Here is a 19161-nt window from a genome sequence, read left to right on the forward strand (position 1 = left end):
AAAGCCAAAAGTCAAGGTTGGAGGGAATTATGAACAGTTCCAAATAGCCAAACCTTCAGGCCTCTGCTAAAAAGTTGAAGATGAATTTCACCTTTAAGATGACAATGACCATAAGCATACCTCTAAATCAATAAAAGAATGGCTTCACCAGAAGAAGATCAACGTTTTGGAATGGCACAGGAAGACCCAGACCTGAATATGTTGGTGACCTGCAAAGGGCTGTATCCAGGAGATGCCCTCACAATCTGACAGATTTGGGGCACTACTGCAAGTAAGATTGCCAATCCTAGATGTGCCATGCTGATAGACTCCTACCCAAGAAGGCTAAATGCTGTCATAAATTCAAAGAGTTCTTCAATAAAGTATTGGTTTAAAGCTGGGCATATTCATGCAACTACATAATTTTAGCTCTTTATTTTTCTTTTTCCACTCAAAAAAGTTTTAGTTAGTTTTTCAATGGGTTTGCATTGATCATAGATGACATTAAAAGTGAAAAAAGTTCTGAAATGATTCTTCTTGGTATGATTATTTTTATGTAACAAGAACCTGGCATTTTAGCAGGGGTGTGTAGAATTTTTATATCCGCTGTATATATTTTTCAAACAAAACTTTTCTCACTTGGTGCATTCAACTTTATGATGATTTAATTAATAAGAAATATCCGGCATTAATATTCTACATTTATTAGCACTTAATCATAGATGAATGCGGAAGCCTTAAATATGTAAAAGAGCATATTGTGCACTTAAACTCTGTGATGAGAAACTTGCACACATAACTCTGCTCTGTGCTGTATCCTATGTCTGTAAACATTTCACTGCCAAGAAAAAAGGATTCTTGAAACTATTTCAAAGTCTAGTTTGCTGCAGTACTTCACAATATTTTCTCCTACAATAGAGCTGTTTTCCCACAGTAACCCTCAGCTAGCCCCGTCAGCAGACTTGCTGTAGTTTAATAGGATGCCTATCATAATATATTAAAAATTTGTCACCGGTCCAAATTACCACATCTTGTTTTGCTTTGCTACATAGTGGTTCAGTATATAATGGTGTCTCTTATTCTCCACCTTCAGGCAAGATTCTCTGCAGCAACATGAATGAGAAGCTGACCATCATCAGACATAGCTTTGATGGATACTTCAAGAAGAAAATCAAATTCTGCTCAATCTCTTTTGTTTCTGTATATTAAGTAATTAGGTAATAAAGCCAAAAATAAATGCTAATACTTGATAATAAATCCCTTTAAGGTTGTGTTCATGTTTGCATTGGCGCCTCTATTTCAGGTCCCACTAAGAATCTGACTTCACTAACAGGAAATAGCGCCCTGTCTCGCACTTTCCTTAAGCACCACTTACATCCAGATTCCTTACCTGGTGGCCTGACCCTGATGTGTATGCTTGATAAAGGTCTATGAATGACTGAAACATCACGTACTATATACACAGCGTCTTGTGGACCACCAAATTACATTTTTACTTTATTAACACTTGAGGGTCTGATTTTTCTTATTGATTTGAATGGTTTGGGACCCTATCCGAACACCTACTCCTAACAAGTGCCACATTTCCTTTGGATTATTTTTGCTAACAGGAAGTCTTTATACATTTAATTTACAGCCTCTCTGTAGCTTCTGTTTGGCGGGATTCAAACCCAGGTCTTGTTGTGCGAAAGGCAAAAACACTAACCATGACCTACAGACTGGATTACGGCATGAGAGAGAATTTTCTCTGACTGCAGAATTCTTATTTAAAGGCATATTGTACAGTAAATGCAGTTATTTTTGTATATGTCAGAATATTACATGTTAAATCACTTAAATGCTAATCTGAGTTGCTGGGTCCCGCTGGGTATCTATTTAGGCAACCATTGTCATGAATTCCAGTGCCAGTATACAGAGTGAGTTCAGGAATTGAGATGGCTCCACACAGAGCTAGTGCCAGCTGAGCATCATAGGAGACCTTGATTTTCATTATACACAGTATACCTGAAGTACAGGACCTAAAATACTGCCTGTGCATCCATCCACCCATTCAAACACCCACCCACCCACCCACCCATCCATCCATCCATCCACCCATCCACCCATCCACCATTTTATATAAAAATATAAAAAAATACTCCCCAGACAAAGGCATCTCAGAGGGGAATCCCCACTCAGGACCCTACTTTATCAGTGATAATGGAAATCTGACTTGTAAGGCTATATTCACATGTTGCGTTTTTATGCAAATTTTCAGCTGCGTTTTACAGTGTATGAGAGTTCAGAAATCTCATGCACACACATAGTTTTTTTTTCAATCCTGACAGTTTTGTCAAAGAGCTGCATTTTTGCAAAATGCAGCATGTCACTTCTTTCAGCATTTTTTAAGCATTTTTGCAGCATTTTTCACCCATAGAAAGCAATGGGTAATGCAAAAACACTGCAAAAATGCAGCAAAAAACACAGTTATAAGATTTTGCTGCGTTTTTGGTGCCAAAACCTAAGGAAGTTGAAATAGTTTTTTTTTCTGCACTAAACTTTATCAGTATACACAAGAGACAAATGAACACTGACAACACCACAGTAAAAAAAAAACGCCTCAAAAACTCAGTAAAACTTGCTTTTTTGACCTTGCTTCTTTACCGACAAAAGAGCAGTAAAACTCATCAAAAACGCAACGTGTGAACATAGCCTAAAAGTTATTCCCACCACAAGCAGACTTATGACATAAATTGAGATACCAGCAATAAATAGTGATTACTACGTAACAAGCGAGGAGAGTTTGGAAAACAAACAAAAAGAAAAAAAAACTAAATAATCTGCAAGGCCAAAATAAACCCCATCCTTAAGTGGTGAGCGCTTTCCAACACTATGCCATACATACAGACGGTACATATCCTAAGCAAAATTCATGATCAGCAATGGGTGTAAGGGGTAACTTTATCAGTATTGGGGAAGAGGAGGCCTAGGGACATTACTTACACAGGGACTCTGTGCAATCTCTGATTGTCTCTGCTGAAGTATATACTGCAATACTGAAGCATATAAAAAAAGTGATCAAATGATCGCAGGTTAATAGGAGGCAGTGTCTGGGTTTCATAGGAGATCATGATTTTCTTTATATATTAACCCCTTAACAACCACCGTAACATATTTTTATGGCCGCCATTAAAGGTACTTATGCCTCACTGAGGCATAAGTGAATAGCGCCACCCGGCTGCGGCTATTTCTGCAGGTGTCAGTTGGATATGACAGCTGACATCCTGCAGTATCGGCCCCGACCGGTTCCGATGCTGATCGGGGCCGATTAACCTCTTAAACAGCGGTATTTAAGTTCTTACAAGGGGGTCTTGCAACCCCCTTAGTAACCATCGGACCCCCAAGATGAGAATCGCTGGCTCGATGGTTACCAAGGTACCCTGAGATCATGTGATGATCCCAGGGTACGATGACCTGTGAGATCCAGCTTATTGTCAGTGACTCCCTGACATGTCTCATACACTGCAGTACAGGAGTATTGCAGTGTATGAGATAAGTGATCAAAGTAAAAATCACACATGTCCCACAGTGGGACATAGTAAAAAAGTTAAAAAAAGTGTAATAAAATATGTAAAAAAGTAAAAAAAAAACACAAAAAGCGCACACAAATCACTAAAATCCGTTTCGACACTCAAAATGCAGCGTTTGTGATGAAACAAAAATAAACAAAAACATGTACACATAATTGGTATCGCCGCATCCAGAACGACCCACTCTATAAAACTGTCACATTATTTATTCTGTTTGGTGAACGCCGTAAAAAAAGTAAATAAAAACACGCCGAAAATTACGCTTTTTCATCATACTGACTCACAAAAAAGTGAATAAAAGTGATCAAAAAGTCATATGTAAAAAGAAATATATAAATAAAAATGCCAAACCGTCCCGCAAAAAAACAAGCCCTAATATGGCTCATTTGGCAAAAAAATAAAAAAGTTACAGCTCTCAGAATGCGACGATGCAAAATCAAATGATTTTTTGTAAAATACTGTTTTTAGTGTGTAAAAATAGCAAATCATAAAAGAAATATATAAATCTGGTATCGCTGTAATCGTACTGACCCGACGAACAAATCTGTCATATCACTTTTACCGCATGGCGGACGGCGCAAAAAATAAAAAATAAAAACAATAACTGAATTGCTGGTATTTGTTCATTCTGTTTCTGAAAAATGTGAATAAAAAGCGATCAAAAATTACTATATGCCCCAAAATGGTACCAAAAAAATCTGCAACTCGTCCCCCAAAAAATAAGCCATCATACTGCTCTGTTCACCAAAAAATAAAAAAGTTATAGCTCTCAGAATGTGGCGATGAAAATAACTACTTTTCATTTAAAAAAAGCATTTTTACTATGTCATAGCAGCAAAACCTATAAAAACCCTGATATAAATATGGCAGCGCTATAATTGCACCGACCCGAAGAATAAATCCGCCTTATCACTCATACCGCACGGTGAACGACGCAAAAATAAAAATAAGAACTATTCTTGTACAGCTGTCTATTTCTTCTTTCTGTCGCCAAAAAAATCAGAATAAGGCTCGGCTCACGTTTATCCTGCCCTCTCCGCTGAGCGCTTACGTTGGGGTTTCCATGTAAATTCACCAAAACCGCAATTCAGACAAAAAATACCAGATGGAGCCACTCACTTATGAGGCCGATGGAGTACCTTTGGACTAGTCTTTGTTCCGGTGGCGTCCCATCATTTTAGGCTTTTTTTTAGTGCACAAGTGTGGACAACCACAGATCTGTGTGCACCTAAAAAGATGGAGACCACCGGGGCAGACGTCAAACGGACTCCAAAGTGTCTCCATCTGCCTTATTATGGTGGGTGGTTCCGTTGGGGGTTTCGTCTGAATCACATTTTTGTGGGATTTACATAGAAACCCCGACGTATATGCTCAGCGTAGACTGGCGATCCAGTCTTATTTTGGAAGCAATCAAAAATTATGTACCTCAAAATGTTACCAATAAAACCCCTAATTTATCCCACACAAAACCAGCCACCTCTCAGGTCCGTCATCTGTCACTGGAACTATAGGGGGTCCCACGTTACTGGTAGAACAACGACTCTGGAAAAGCGACATGGCTCTCGCCCCCTCAAATAAAATCCAGTAAATTCTGCGCTCCTAAATCCAAATGCCCCACTTAGTCTAAACCACAGTAAGCGGCCACATGTTTGACATTATTGTAGCAGGGAGAGCACTTAACAATTTATAAGGTGTGTGCCACCAGGAGAAATGTATGGGGGCGCTACAATATATGGGGGCACTACACTTTATTGGGGCACAATGTATGGGCACTAAACTGAGATATTTGGAATTCTTCAGAATAAAGCCTGGCATGGATGTTACATAATAGTCACTTCAGCAGTAGATGAATTCATTGAGATGTGTAATTTATACAATGGGGTCACTTTTGGGGTTTTTCTGCTGTTCTGGCACCTTTGGGGCTCCGCAAATGTCGCCTACAAACTATTCTACCACAATCTGTGCTTCAAAAGCCAAATAGTACTCCTTCCTTCTCAGCCCTGACGTGTGGCCTAACAGTAATTTGTGATGACATATGGGGCATCATCGCGTTTGGGAGAAATAGCATAACAAATTATGGTGTTCTTTTTTTTCTATTATCCATTGTAAAAATTACAAATTTGGGGCTAAAACTACATTTTTGTGAAAAAAAATGAAAATTTTCAATATGACGACCTAATGTTATCAAATTCTGCATAGTACCTGTGGGTTCAAAACTGTTTAGGCACATCAGGGGCTCCCCAAACGCAACATGGCGTCCGCTAATTTTTCAAGCAAATTTTACATTCAAAAAGTCAAATGGCGCTCCTTCCCTCCCGAGCCCTGCCATGTGCCCAAACAGTGGTTTTCCCCCATACATGGAGTATCAGCTTACTCAGAAGGAATTGCACAACAAATGGTATGGGGCAATTTCTCCTGTTACCCTTATGAAAACACAAAATTGGGGGTATAAAAACATTTTTGTGGGAAAAATGTGAAAGTTTTATTTCTACAGCTCAATGTTATAAACTTCTATGAAGCACCTGGGGGTTCAAAGTGCTCAGCACACATCTAGATAAGTTTCCTGAGGGGTCTAGTTTCCAAAATGGTGTCATTTGTGGGGGGTTTCCACTGTTTAAGCACATCAGGGGCTCCCCAAATGCGACATCTCATCCGCTAATTATTCAAGCAAATTTTACATTCGAAAAGTCAAATGGTGCTCCTTCCCTTCCAAACCCTGCCGTGCACACAAACAGTGGTTTTCCCCCACATATGGGGTATCGGCGTGCTCAGGAGAAATTGCACAACAAATTTTGTGGTCCATTTTCTCTCGTTACCCTTGTGAAAATAAAAAAATTAGGTCTGAAGTAAACATTTTGTAAAAAAAAGTTAAATGATCATTTTTTCCTTCCATGTTCCTTCAGTTCCTGTGAAGCACGTGAAGGGTTAATAAACTTCTTGAATGTGGTTTTTAGCACCTTGAGGGGTGCAGTTTTTAGAATGGTGTCACTTTTGGTATTTTTCTGTCATATAGACCCCTCAAAGTCACTTCAAATGTGATGTGGTCCCTAAAAAAATGTTTTTGTAAATTTTGTTGGAAAAATGATAAGTCAACTTTTAACCCTTATAACTTCCTAAAAAAAAAATTGTTTAAAAAATTGTGTTGATGTAAAGTAGACATGTGGAAAATGTTATTTATTAACTATTTTGTGTGACATATCTCTCTGATTTAGGGCATGAAAATTCAAAGTTTGAAAATTGCAAATTTTCAACATTTTTGCCAAATTTCCTTTTTTTTCACAAGTACGTCATATCGAAGAAATTTTACCACTATCATGAAGTACAATATGTTACGAAAAAACAATCTCAGAATCAGTGGGATCCGTTGAAGCGTTCCAGAGTTATTACCTCATAAAGTGACAGTGGTCAGAATTGTAAAATTTGGCCTGGTCATTAAGGACATAATTGGCTCCATCCTTAAGGGGTTAAGTATTGCACTATATAGTACAACTGATCAAAAGATCACAGGTCAATGTCCCTTAGGCCTCATTCAGGCGCTCGTGCTTAAACATGTACATGAAAAAATTGTCATCGGTGATTTGGATTCAAGTTTCATCAGTGTTCGGTCAGTGTCCGTTTTTACCATCAGTGTGTGATCAGTGATTTTCACGTATGTATAAATATACACAACACAGATTGTACACTGATGCCATCCATGTGCTGTCTGTGATATTCGCAGACACAAATAGACTTGTATTGGTACTTTCCATCAATGCCAATAAAAAGTGGACATGTCTCCATGCTTTTTGCAGATACACCATCCGTGAAAATACACACACATGTGAAAAGTGCCGTAGATTAGAATGTGTACGTGTTGTATCCATGAAAAACACAGATACAACACGTACATGCAACATGGAAGTCTAAATGAGGCTTTATAGGGGATAAAAAATACAGTTGACTCTTTTCTACATTTAAAAAAATAATAATAAATACCATTGCTTCATTAATAAAAATCCAATCGAACAAAACAAGATTATTTAATCTCTAAATTAAATGCTGTAAAGAAAAAATAACTCCAAACTAACAGATTTTTGGTCTCCACACCTCCAAGTGCTGCATAAAAAGCAATCAAAACACGATATATATCCCACGGCATAGTGAGAAACTACAGTTCATCACAACAAAATGTAGCTCCACTGATGGAAAAATAAAAAAGTTATGGGCCTCAAAAAAAGCGACACAAACCAATTTTTTTTAAGCCACTAACATAATAAAAAGTACACAAGTTGGATATCATTGTATTTGGACTGACCTGGAGAATCACGTTTCCAGGTCAATTTTAAAAAACAATGAAAACTGGAAAATAGTGGCAGAATTGCACTTATCACCATTCCAATGCACTTGAAAGATTTTCCCCATTTTACAGCGCATTATATGGTTAAATGAACAGTGTAGTTGAAAGCTACAACTCGTCCCACATACGGCTATGTTGATGGAAAAATAAAAAGTATGTCTCTTAGAAAAAATGAAAAATAAAAAAATGGCTGCATCATTAAGGGGTTAAATAAACACAACAAACCACTAAAGTGCCAGCTAAAAAAATACAGCTTATTTTGCCTAAACAAGACCTCATATAGTGATATTTATGGAAAAATTAAAAGGTATTGCCACTAAAGCTATTAATTTATAAGGGTGAAAACAAAAAAATTCTCCTGGCTTCCTGAACAAGTGCATCTCCAAATTTCCATCAGTAAAAGCATTAAAGCGGTAGTCCAACATAAGTATGGTTGGATAAAAAATAATAAAATGATGTGTTCTCACTCTCTATACCCATAGCAGGTCTGGTGGACAGGAATCAAAAACCTCTTCTTTTGTCAATTGCTGAGGCCTGTGATTTGCAGTAGCAGTCAGGCGACTAGAGAGGCGGAGACTCATACAATGATGTCCCATTCTAGCCACCTGACTGCTGCAGCCAAACACAGTCCTCCACAGTCAATTGATTGAAGAATGAGATACTATCTCTTCTTGTCCCATTGGAACTATCAGAGCGGCCTGTGCTGAAGCCACGTGTTTTAGATTGAGTGAATATACATAATTTTGGTATATAGCTGTAGCTCTCCTTTTTTGAGGTATGTTCAGACATGTCTTTTTGGCAGTTTTTGGTAGAAACTATACTTATGGCATTTTTGCATTTATTTTCACTGTCTACATTTGCATTCCAAATATGTGTATGCACGTATGTCACGTATAAGTGGGAGGAACGTAACATATTTTCTGCACATGGATCATTGGCTGTCAGTGTCCTCCCTGTAATCGATCCAACGAAAGCCATTACTGCTGATGGCATTGGTATCAGTCTTGTGACCTGTGATCTGACACCGCCATTATTTGGGAAAAAATGGGAACGTAGCCCAAGTGACATGAACTAGAAAGATAAGTATAATCATGTGAATTATACAGAATGGAAATTATTTGAAAGAAACCATCACAGCTGCTAGTGAAAAAGGTGCATCAGCTCAAGACTGGAGCACAATGTCATGTGAACAGGGTCTGATCAGTGTTGATAGAGGTCCATGGGCAAAAAAAACAAAACGAAAAAAACACTGGACATGTCCTAATATTAACAGGATCTAACAAATAACTAAGTCAGAAGTTATAGAAGCATCAAGTTGCACAAATTGTGAAACTCAATGATTTTCTGTCGTAGCTATAGTCACACGACTTTAGCACTAGCGTTAGAGATACTGCAGAAAATTTCAAGTTGGTCATTGCCCTGTGTGTTAAATGGAGAATATGTCGTTTCAGCATCTAGATTTCTGCAGAATATAAAATATTGGAAATAATCCTATTATACCAGTTTTAGCATTGTCCCCATTATTCAAATATCATGCAGAAACAACGCGAACATTCAGAAAATCAAGAAGGCTTAGGTATCCTACGCAGATAGCTCCTTAGAACTGATGAACATCTGTAGAGTATTAATATCAAAAATAAAAGATGAATCAGTCACGTTTGTTGCAATATATAAACACACATTAATATATCCTATCATTTCTTATAGTCAGTTGGATGATGGTATCAGCTTATAGAAGGAGCAGTATTAAGAGGAGACTAGGAACATGAAATGTACAGGGAAAGAGAAGCCACAGAGCTGGAGGCAGAAATAAGAACAAGCACAGGGCATTATCTTTTCCCTGAGTATAGGATGTATATGTGGTGTGTGTGTGGGTGTAATGAATAGGAGGAGACAGGCATATGTGACAAATTATACATTGTGCTTCTTTATACTGGCTAATATCAGTGGAAATTGCACACGATGCTAGTGAAAAGTCAGGCATATCTGCATGTTTTGTAAAACCAGAATCCATTCATCCACACAGTATAAATGCTGTGCCCCATCCCTCTGCTGGGACGATTGCTAAGTCAGTACATTTTTGCCTTCAGATCTTATTACAGTCGTAGAATGGAGACGTATCGAGCCACTTACATCTCATGTCAGAGTGCTCTTATATTTGAAGGAAAACATTAAAATAACATGTGTTTCCATTTGAAGGGGTTACCTTTGCCTACACTTTTTTTTTAATAATCATCACCTTGCTAAGGACTGGAGGGTATCCGGTTTCCTGTATAAGGATCAGCAACAGTGTTGGCACTGCGATACATTCAATTGTTAAAAGTCTGGGACAAAAACTTTAACAATTCACTAATACATAAATGCACTCACAAGTCTAATATTTCCCAAATGGTAAAGGATTATAATCAAAAATGAATCAAGAATTTAGATTTTTTTTCCAAACTTCTTCAAAGAGATTTAAAAATGTTCTGTTTTTACCAGCACTCATCTTAATTGTAATTTTTAGCAAATGTTTTATGTTTTTCTGTGGCAAGTACTAAAGTCTATGCTTTGTGTGGCCCCTATCTATAGATAAGAGTGCATTATTTGTGTAAATTCAGTACTTTTACTAACTGTGAGATCCCCATTTTCCTCCATAAGCATGTGCACTATGTATCACTCCTGTTAATATATTGTTAGAAATACAGAGAGACATTTATCATTGTGTTTACGCCCAAAATTTAGCTCAATTTGCCTCCTTTTTTGCTGTAAATGATTGCACCAAGTTTGTCAATGTTTTATGCTTTTTTTACATCATTTTTATATTACCTAAATTACAAGCAAAGGGGACATGGCTAACATTTCGGTATGAAGTACAACTTATTTATGAATGTATTTCTATATAAAAGGTACAAAAACATTGCATATTCTAGACAGGAAATAGTTGCCCTAAAAAGGCATGAAACAAATATATGCAACCTTAATTTTTTAACATACATAAAAAGTCGAAAATTCATCAATAAAATGCAAAATTTGAAACATTGGTCTCCTGCTCTTCTCTAATATTGCAAAGTGTACTAATGTACTAAACATGCTTAAGGGGAACTTGTCAGATGGTTCCAGCTGCCCAAACCACAGGCAGTAAGGATCGCAGCCTTGAAACGCTCCAGCGTTTCAGTGAGAGTATACTTTGAAGGCTTCTCCCAGCTGCGGCGCTGGGAAAAACCAACCAGGGTCGGAGCCAGACTAGTCTCATCTCCAGATCTTCAAAGTATATTATCTCTGAAACGCCAGAGAGTTTCAGAGAATAAAATACCTGTCTGCAATCGTGCAGCCAGGCTGCGATCCATGCTGTCTGCGGTTTGGGCAGCATAAATTGCCTGTTAGGTTCACTTTCAGCGCATTTAGTACATTAGAGTATTAGTGCTCTAACATTTGCAATGTTAGGAATGAGCAAGAGACCAATATATCAAATTTTGCATGTTAATGTTATTGCGACTTTTTATGCATGTTAAAAAATTTACATTGCAACATAAATATAATTGTTTCATGCCTTTTTTAGGACAACTATTTCTTACTCAGAATATGGAACTTTTTTGCAACTTTTATATAGAAATGCATTCCCAAATATGTTGTGCTTCATGCCAGCAGACTAACCATGCTGCCAAGATTTGCCTGACCGTTTCCCTTTAAAAAGTTGCACTGGCATATTTTGCACCAAATTTATCATTATGATGCAACATTTGATAAATATGGAGTGGTAGAGTTGAAACAAGTACACCCATAAATAGAGATGAGCGAACCCAAACTTAAAAGTTCGGGGTTCATTCTGGACAGTTAGTGTCCAGTGATAAACGCCGAACATGGACTTCTCCCGGGAGTCCGTTGCAATGTTCGGAGTTCGTTGCAGATAGAGAATATTTTCTAGCTCAAAAGTTCGGGTCCCCATTATTTTTAATGGGGTTCGGGCTCTGGTTCAAGTTCGGGTACAGTGTTGGTACGCAAACCGAATAAAGTTTGGGTCGGTACCAGAACTCGAACTTCCATGGGTCCACTCATCCCTACCCATGTTTTCTCAGTATTTCTTTTATATATACCTGTATATGTGGACTATTTAGATGGAGTCCCATTGATGTGCCAATATCGTTAACCACACCACAAAAGTTAAAAAGCTATTTTTTTGCAGCAAAATAGGTCTTTCCTGAGCATTCCTGGCCCAAACTCAGTTGAGGCTTAAAAATGTACCATGATTTGATTTTCAAATGTTGATACATGTTTATTGCAAATTAAAAAACAAAAACCTTCTACAATACACAAATGTAATGAATGCATTATTGTATTATTATTATTATTATTATTATTAGGCCATAAATTGGTTCAATATCTAAAGTATCATTATGATAATATGCATAATAAACTGATAAGTTCTAAAGACCTCATGCATGAAACTAAAATAGTATGGAAAAAGTGTAAGGGGTGCCCAAAGCAACAAATCAGCACTTTGCTTTCATTTTCTAAGAGAACATTTAGAAAAGAAAGAAGTGATCTTATTGGTTGCATAGAACGTAACTGTTTTTCAACATGAGGCATGTATTTTATATATTTTTCATGCTCTAAACTACAAATTATGCCAGTCGGTCACCAGGGACTGATTTTGCATATTGGCAGAGTGTTGCTTGTGTGGGACGTTTCCTCCGCAGCTGCAAGTACCTGGTTTATACAAGAGTAGCCCAGTTGGATTGGTTGATGTTATGTGTAGATAGCGCACTTATTTTAATAGCAGTGCTTAGGTTTACATGTACTGTAGAAGACCTCTAGTCCGCAGATGTCCGAAAAAAATTGGCAAGTCTAATTTTTGACATTAATACATTATGTACTGTATATGTAAATATTCAGGGACTACTGTGCATTTAGGTTCATCTAGCCCGAAGGTTCATGAATCATGGGTTAGACAACGCAAAAATAATGTTCATACTAAAGTTTATTTATTTTATCTCTGATTTTAGGTAACTGATAATATTGACGTATGAACACATTTATGAGAGTCAATGTTCCAGTTATGAGCTATCATATATATTTTGCTGAATATGGGGCATCTGTATTAAAGGGGGTTTCTGGCGTTAAACTTTAATAGAAGAAAGAATTGATCTTTTTGAAAACAACAAAATAGGCAATACTTACCCTCTGCCACTCCAAACGACCTCTCTGCTACTTCTTGGGGGTCTTTGCAGCAGCAAAACACAGCAAAATGACACAAAAAACATGGCAAAGAAAAGGCAGCCATATTTACCAACAGGGGTCAGAAAATGAATGCATGTACAGGATGCAGTAGACCCCTATGATAAAAGCGGAGACAACACAGGGGCAAAATACTGATGAAACAGCCATTCACACACCTACCAATTCATGGAGGAGGTGGTTGCCTAGTATTAGAAGTGCACATGGATAAGGTTTGTATAGGGCACCAGTCATACAGATGTCTTTGCTGTGGCCGATCAATGGTCATGCCAAGGTAGACTACACCAGACCGCTGAACATCATGTGATGTCACCGCTGTACCCACGTCAACAATGATCGTTTGTGAGCAATGGCACAAAATGATATACATGTACATCAGCACTGGGGTGAGCATGTGTAGAGGGGGCTCAGAGGCTTAGCTCTTACCATACAATGTGGATGGTGGCAATCTTACATAGCCAGCACGGCATCTGCGTCTAAGATCGGGAGCTGGAGCTCAGCTATGATCACTTCGGTTAACCATTTAAATGACGCTGTCAATCTCTGACAATATCATTTAAATGAAGCCATTTCCCATAGGTTACAATGGCAGCCAGGGGCCTGCCGAAGGCCCCATTGCTACCATCTTGGTACTTCTGTGAAGCTCTGCTAGGCTCAGTCACATGTGACACCACGATTTTTACTATATACTGCAATAGTAAAGGTTTAAGTCCCCTGAGGAGATGTAAAAATGTTTTTAAAAATATGAAAAGTATAAAAAAAAATTAATCCAATTCCTAAGTCTCTTTCCTCCCATTAAAAATAAATAAAAAAATTGAATAAACTTACTTGGTATCACTGCATCTGTAAAAGTCAGATCTAGTAAGATCTAAAATAAAGAAACTCATACGATAAAGATGTAAAGAAAATAAAAATGAAAACTCCAGAATAGTGTTTTTTTGTAAACCATGAAGAAGTCAATATTAAATGGTGTGCACAGCAGTATATAGAAAAATATATCAAATTTTATTAGCCATAATTCTTAAAGACACTGATAAGATATCATTTATCTTGAAGGTTGCAAATCCCTCATGATAAAGGATAATCCACCAGAATGAAAGCACCAATACTTTGATGTTTTCATTCTGGTGGGTTACCTTTATCATGAGAGATTTTTGAGACCTCTTTTTCAGTTCACAGTATTTTCATGTCTGAAAGTAGTCCTGGGTTTTTCATCTTATGAGTGAATTGAGAATCATGTCTAATAAAGTTTATATTTGTTTCTATATACTGGTGTGAACACCATTTAGTATTGGTTTCTTCTTGGCTCTGATTCTTGCAACAATGCTGATGTAGCACCCTAAACTTATTTTTTTGGGCTGTGCATGTATGCTTTTAGACCACATACACACATTCAGTATTTGGTCAGTATTTTACCTCAGTATTTGTAAGCCAAAACCAGGAGTGGGTGATAAATACAGAAGTGGTGACGTGTTTCTATTATACTTTTCCTGTGATTGTTCCACTCCTGGTTATGGCTTACAAATACGGAGGTAAAAAAAAAACGCACCAAATACTCAACATGTGCACATGGCCTAAGTTATGCAATAAAAAATGCAATAACTCTGAATATATTTTCCCAAAATTGTTATCAATAAAAATATCAGATTAGGGTGCAAAAAAAGCCATAACACAGCTTTATTGACAAGAAAAAATACTACAACTCTTGCAAAATGGTGCAGGCGAAAACCTTTTTTTTTTTTTTTTACAAACTGCTATAAAAAAAAAATTTAACAGTAAAACTATAAAAAAAAACTATACAATTTTGGTATTTTTGTAATCATACTGAGCTGAAGAATCATGTTTCTAAGCCATTTTAGAATAAACGCTGTTAAATACATTGACCAGTGGTAAAATTGGTAAATGATAAAACCAATGGTAAAATTGCATTATCTTTTTTTTTTTACTTTTCATACCACTTGGAATTTTTTTCTCATTTTATGGTAAAATAAATGATGTAATTTAAAACTACAACTCATCCTGCAAAAACAAGCCCTCCTACTGCTATGTCAACAAAAAAATTAAAAAGTTATGATTCTTGGAAGAAGGGAGAAGAAAAAATCCAAACATAAAAATGAAAATTGACTACTGAAGCTAGTGATTAATATACTCTAATGAGAAGATAGAGCAACATACAGCTATTAAAGGTCGAATCAGATGTTCTAACAAAATCATCGCGGATTTCAATACTTTAACAGGAACCTGTCACGTTGAAAATGGTATCTGATCTGCAGGCAAGATGTTATAGAGCTGATCAGATTGATATACATTTGTATTTTATTAATGGAAATCTCTGGTACTACATATACGAGTCCAGTGTGCGGTCCTATTCAGTAAGTGACAGTCTTCCCTGTATGACCGTGCATGCAGAGATAGCTGTCAATCACTACTAGGACCGCCCACTGGACTCCTAAACATACAAACACCAGAGATGTCAATGACTAAAATACACAATATACTGAATCTTTTACAACAAACCTGTAAATCATTCTGCTCAGCTTCTCCTTCTCTGCACCATGGTGTCCAGAGATCGGACTGCGTGTACTACGTGGCAGGTTCCTGGTTCTCTTTAGCCCTGGTCAGCTAAGTTCTATACTAACAGAAGGTGGTAGTGGGGGTTTCTCTATGCATACTCTTTATTTAGACAGTTGTGTCCTGGTTTTCTTTTCATATTGATTATATGTGTGTGGCATATTTATTTCTGGGAACACAGCCAGAGAAGTATTTCTTTCTGAACTGTGTGGGTATTCAGATATCACAGCTATATATTCTTAGATCTGTGTTGTATATATTATTTTATTTGGTACTATGAAATCTTCCTTTTTTATAGATATATTTATAGATAAAGATAGATGTGGTATCATGAAAGCAACTAACACAGTTTCACATATCCTTATTGCATATATCCTATGTGCAGCACATACCGTTCAGGAAATCACATTTCAGCGATACGTTCCATTGTATATTCATGAGCAATGATTTATTTCCCTGTTTTAACCTATGCCGTTTTATTTTAATGTTATTGCTAGGTAATTAAGAACCACTATAGTGAAGGAATGTTCACACTAGTGTCACGCTTCTATTTTTCAGGCATGGACATAGAAAAATGTTTCTCCACTGACTTCACTGATGAAAAAACCTGGAACCTGTCACAATAGCGGTTAACTCATGGCGACTGCTGGTATTTAATAAAAAACAAGGTAGACAGCACTTCCCATAAATTGTTGTGTGGACTACAGTTCTGAAGGAGGTGACCACTTTGCTCCCATCATTCGAAATACTGCATATAAAGGGAGGAACCAACCGGCACAGGAAAATACTAAAAACACGATTTTTAATTTCTCACAATAGGCACAGAAGCAGGTATCAAAGTTTCAGGCATAACTCCCTTTATCCAGTGTCACATGTGAGATACACAAGAGTGTTTCTTGGTTTGCGCCCTGAAGAAGTCCACCCTGAACCTGGGAATTCTTGTGTTTCTTGGTTTGCGCCCTGAACAAGTCCACCCTGAACCTGGGAATTCTTGTGTTTCTTGGTTTGCGCCCTGAACAAGTCCACCCTGAACCTGGGAATTCTTGTGTTTCTTGGTTTGCACCCTGAACAAGTCCACCCTGAACCTGGGAATTCTAGTGTTTCTTGGTTTGCGCCCTGAAGAAGTCCACCCTGAACCTGGGAATTCTTACTACGTATCCACCAATCTATTGCTACAGCCTAATGAAGGGTGTTATACCCAAAACGTTACTATCAACACCTGTACCTTTTGCGGTGTGAATAAAGAACATGAAAAATTAGTAATAAACTGTGTTTGAAGCATTTTCCTGTGCAGTTCCCTCTTTATCAACGGCCGGTATTTAACATCTGAAAAACTCCATCAAAATCCATAAGCTCTTTCTCTATGCATTTCTGATAACAAAAGGGACCAGAATAAGGATGCTAAGGATCCTATGCTTTGGGTTTTCGGTTGTCCTTTGATAGACAGAAAAGCGTAGCATGCTGTGCTTATTTAACCAATAAAGAAGAAGAAAATGAACCTGACAGAACCATTAAAAATTACATTAGGATCCCTTACAAAACAGTCATATTGGATCAGTCATATCCCTAGAAAGACAGAAACCCAGTGTGAATAGTTTAAAGGGTTTGTCCCCTACATTAGAAATGGGCCCAGAGTGGGTTAAGTAAAAATGGCCAATACTCACCTCCCAAACCGGTGCTACTCCTCCATACTGGCTATAGTGGTCACATGATGCCCCTGTGCCAGGTGTTGATGCCAACAAACTGGTGGGGGACACATTGGTGATTGTGGTGGAGCAGCGCTGGTCCAGGAAGTGAGTATAGGTTTATTTAGGGATTCTGACCACCTTGTAAAATACTATTTACCTGAAGAGATAGTGGTGACTGCAGGCAAATAGCGTTAAAGAGTAACCATTGTTTTAATTTTTATTTCATAAATCAACAGTACACAGTAATGGGAAAGCCTGTCTTCATGAATACAGATTTTACCTCAGAATTGAGAATTTTGATAATGACTGATTAATTTTTGGCAGAGAAAGAAGCAGATTTCTCTGATAAGATATATTACAATGATGGATATTTTCATGTGTGCTATTGATTTATGAAATTAAAATTAAAATGACAGTTACTCTTTAACCCCTTAAGCCCCGCGGGTGGTTTGCACGTTAATGACCGGGCCAATTTTTACAATTCTGACCACTGTCACTTTATGAGGTAATTACTCTCGAACGCTTCAACGGATCCCCCTGATTCTGAGATTGTTTTTTCGTGACATATTGTACTTCATGATTGTGGAAAAATTTCTTCGATATCACTTGCGTTTATTTGTGAAAAAAACGGAAATTTGGCGAAAATTTTGAAAATTTTGCAATTTTCAAAATTTGAATTTTTAAGCCCTGAAATCAGAGCGATATGTCACACAAAAGAGTTAATAAATAACATTTCCCACATGTCTACTTTACATCAGCACAATTTTGGAACCAAAATTTTTTTTTGTTAGGGAGCTATAAGGGTTAAAAGTTGACCAGCGATTTCTCATTTTTCCAACAAAATTTACAAAACCATTTTTTTAGGGACCACATCACATTTGAAGTGACTTTGAGAGGTCTTTATGACAGAAAATACCCAAAAGTGACACCATTCTAAAAACTGCACCCCTCAAGGTGCTCAAAACCACATTCAAGAACTTTATTAACCCTTCAGGTGCTTCACAGGAATTTTTTGAATGTGGAAGAAAAAAATGAACATTTAACTTTTTTCACAAAAATGTTAATTTAGACCCAATTTTTTTTATTTTCACAGGGGTAACAAGAAAAAATGGACCCCAAAATTTGTTGTGCAATTTCCCCTGGGCACGCAGATACCCAATAATTGGGGAAAAAATACTGTTTGGGCGCACGGCAGGGCTCGGAAGGGAAGGAGCGCTATTTGACTTTTTGATTGTAAAATTTGCTTGAATAATTAGCGGACGCCATGTTGTGTTTGGAGAGCCCATGTGTGCCCAAACTTTGGAGCTCCCCCACAAGTGACCCCATTTTGGAAACTAGACCCCCCAAGGCACCTTTCTAGATGCATAGTGAGCACTTGGAACCCCCAGGTGCTTCACAAATTGATTCGTAACAATGAAAAAGTGAAAAAAAAAAACACTTTTTCATTTTTATGAATCAATTTGTGAAGCACCTGAGGGTTCCAAGTGCTCACAATGCATCTAGATAGGTGCCTTGGGGGGTCTAGTTTCCAAAATGGGGTCACTTGTGGGGGAGCTCCAATGTTTGGGCACACAGCGGCTCTCCAAACGCAACATGGTGTCGCTAACAATTTGAGCCGATTTTCCGTTAAATTTGTTAGCGGACACCATGTTGCATTTAGAGAGTCCCTGTGTGCCCAAACATTGGAGCTCCCCCACAAGTGACCCCATTTTGGAAACTAGACCCCCCAAGGCACCTATCTAGATGCATAGTGAGCACTTGGAACCCCCAGGTGCTTCACAAATTGATTCGTAACAATGAA

The 19161-nt window shown here is 37.6% G+C and overlaps 1 long non-coding RNA gene across 1 annotated transcript in view; it reads left to right on the plus strand.

Annotated features, from left to right (window-relative positions):
• LOC141252290 (uncharacterized) overlaps window positions 1-16905 on the plus strand; it is a 49814-nt gene extending 32909 nt beyond the window's left edge. The window contains exons 2-3 of the long non-coding RNA XR_012313731.1: window positions 1073-1196; window positions 16231-16905. This is a non-coding gene — a long non-coding RNA (uncharacterized lncRNA). The remainder of the gene's footprint in view (window positions 1-1072; window positions 1197-16230) is intronic.
• Window positions 16906-19161: the final 2256 nt, after the last annotated feature.

The sequence above is a fragment of the Phyllobates terribilis genome, unplaced genomic scaffold, assembly GCF_046119375.1.
Source record: "Phyllobates terribilis strain yellow unplaced genomic scaffold, ASM4611937v1 Scaffold_2__4_contigs__length_985480577, whole genome shotgun sequence".
Classification (NCBI taxonomy): domain Eukaryota; kingdom Metazoa; phylum Chordata; class Amphibia; order Anura; family Dendrobatidae; genus Phyllobates; species Phyllobates terribilis.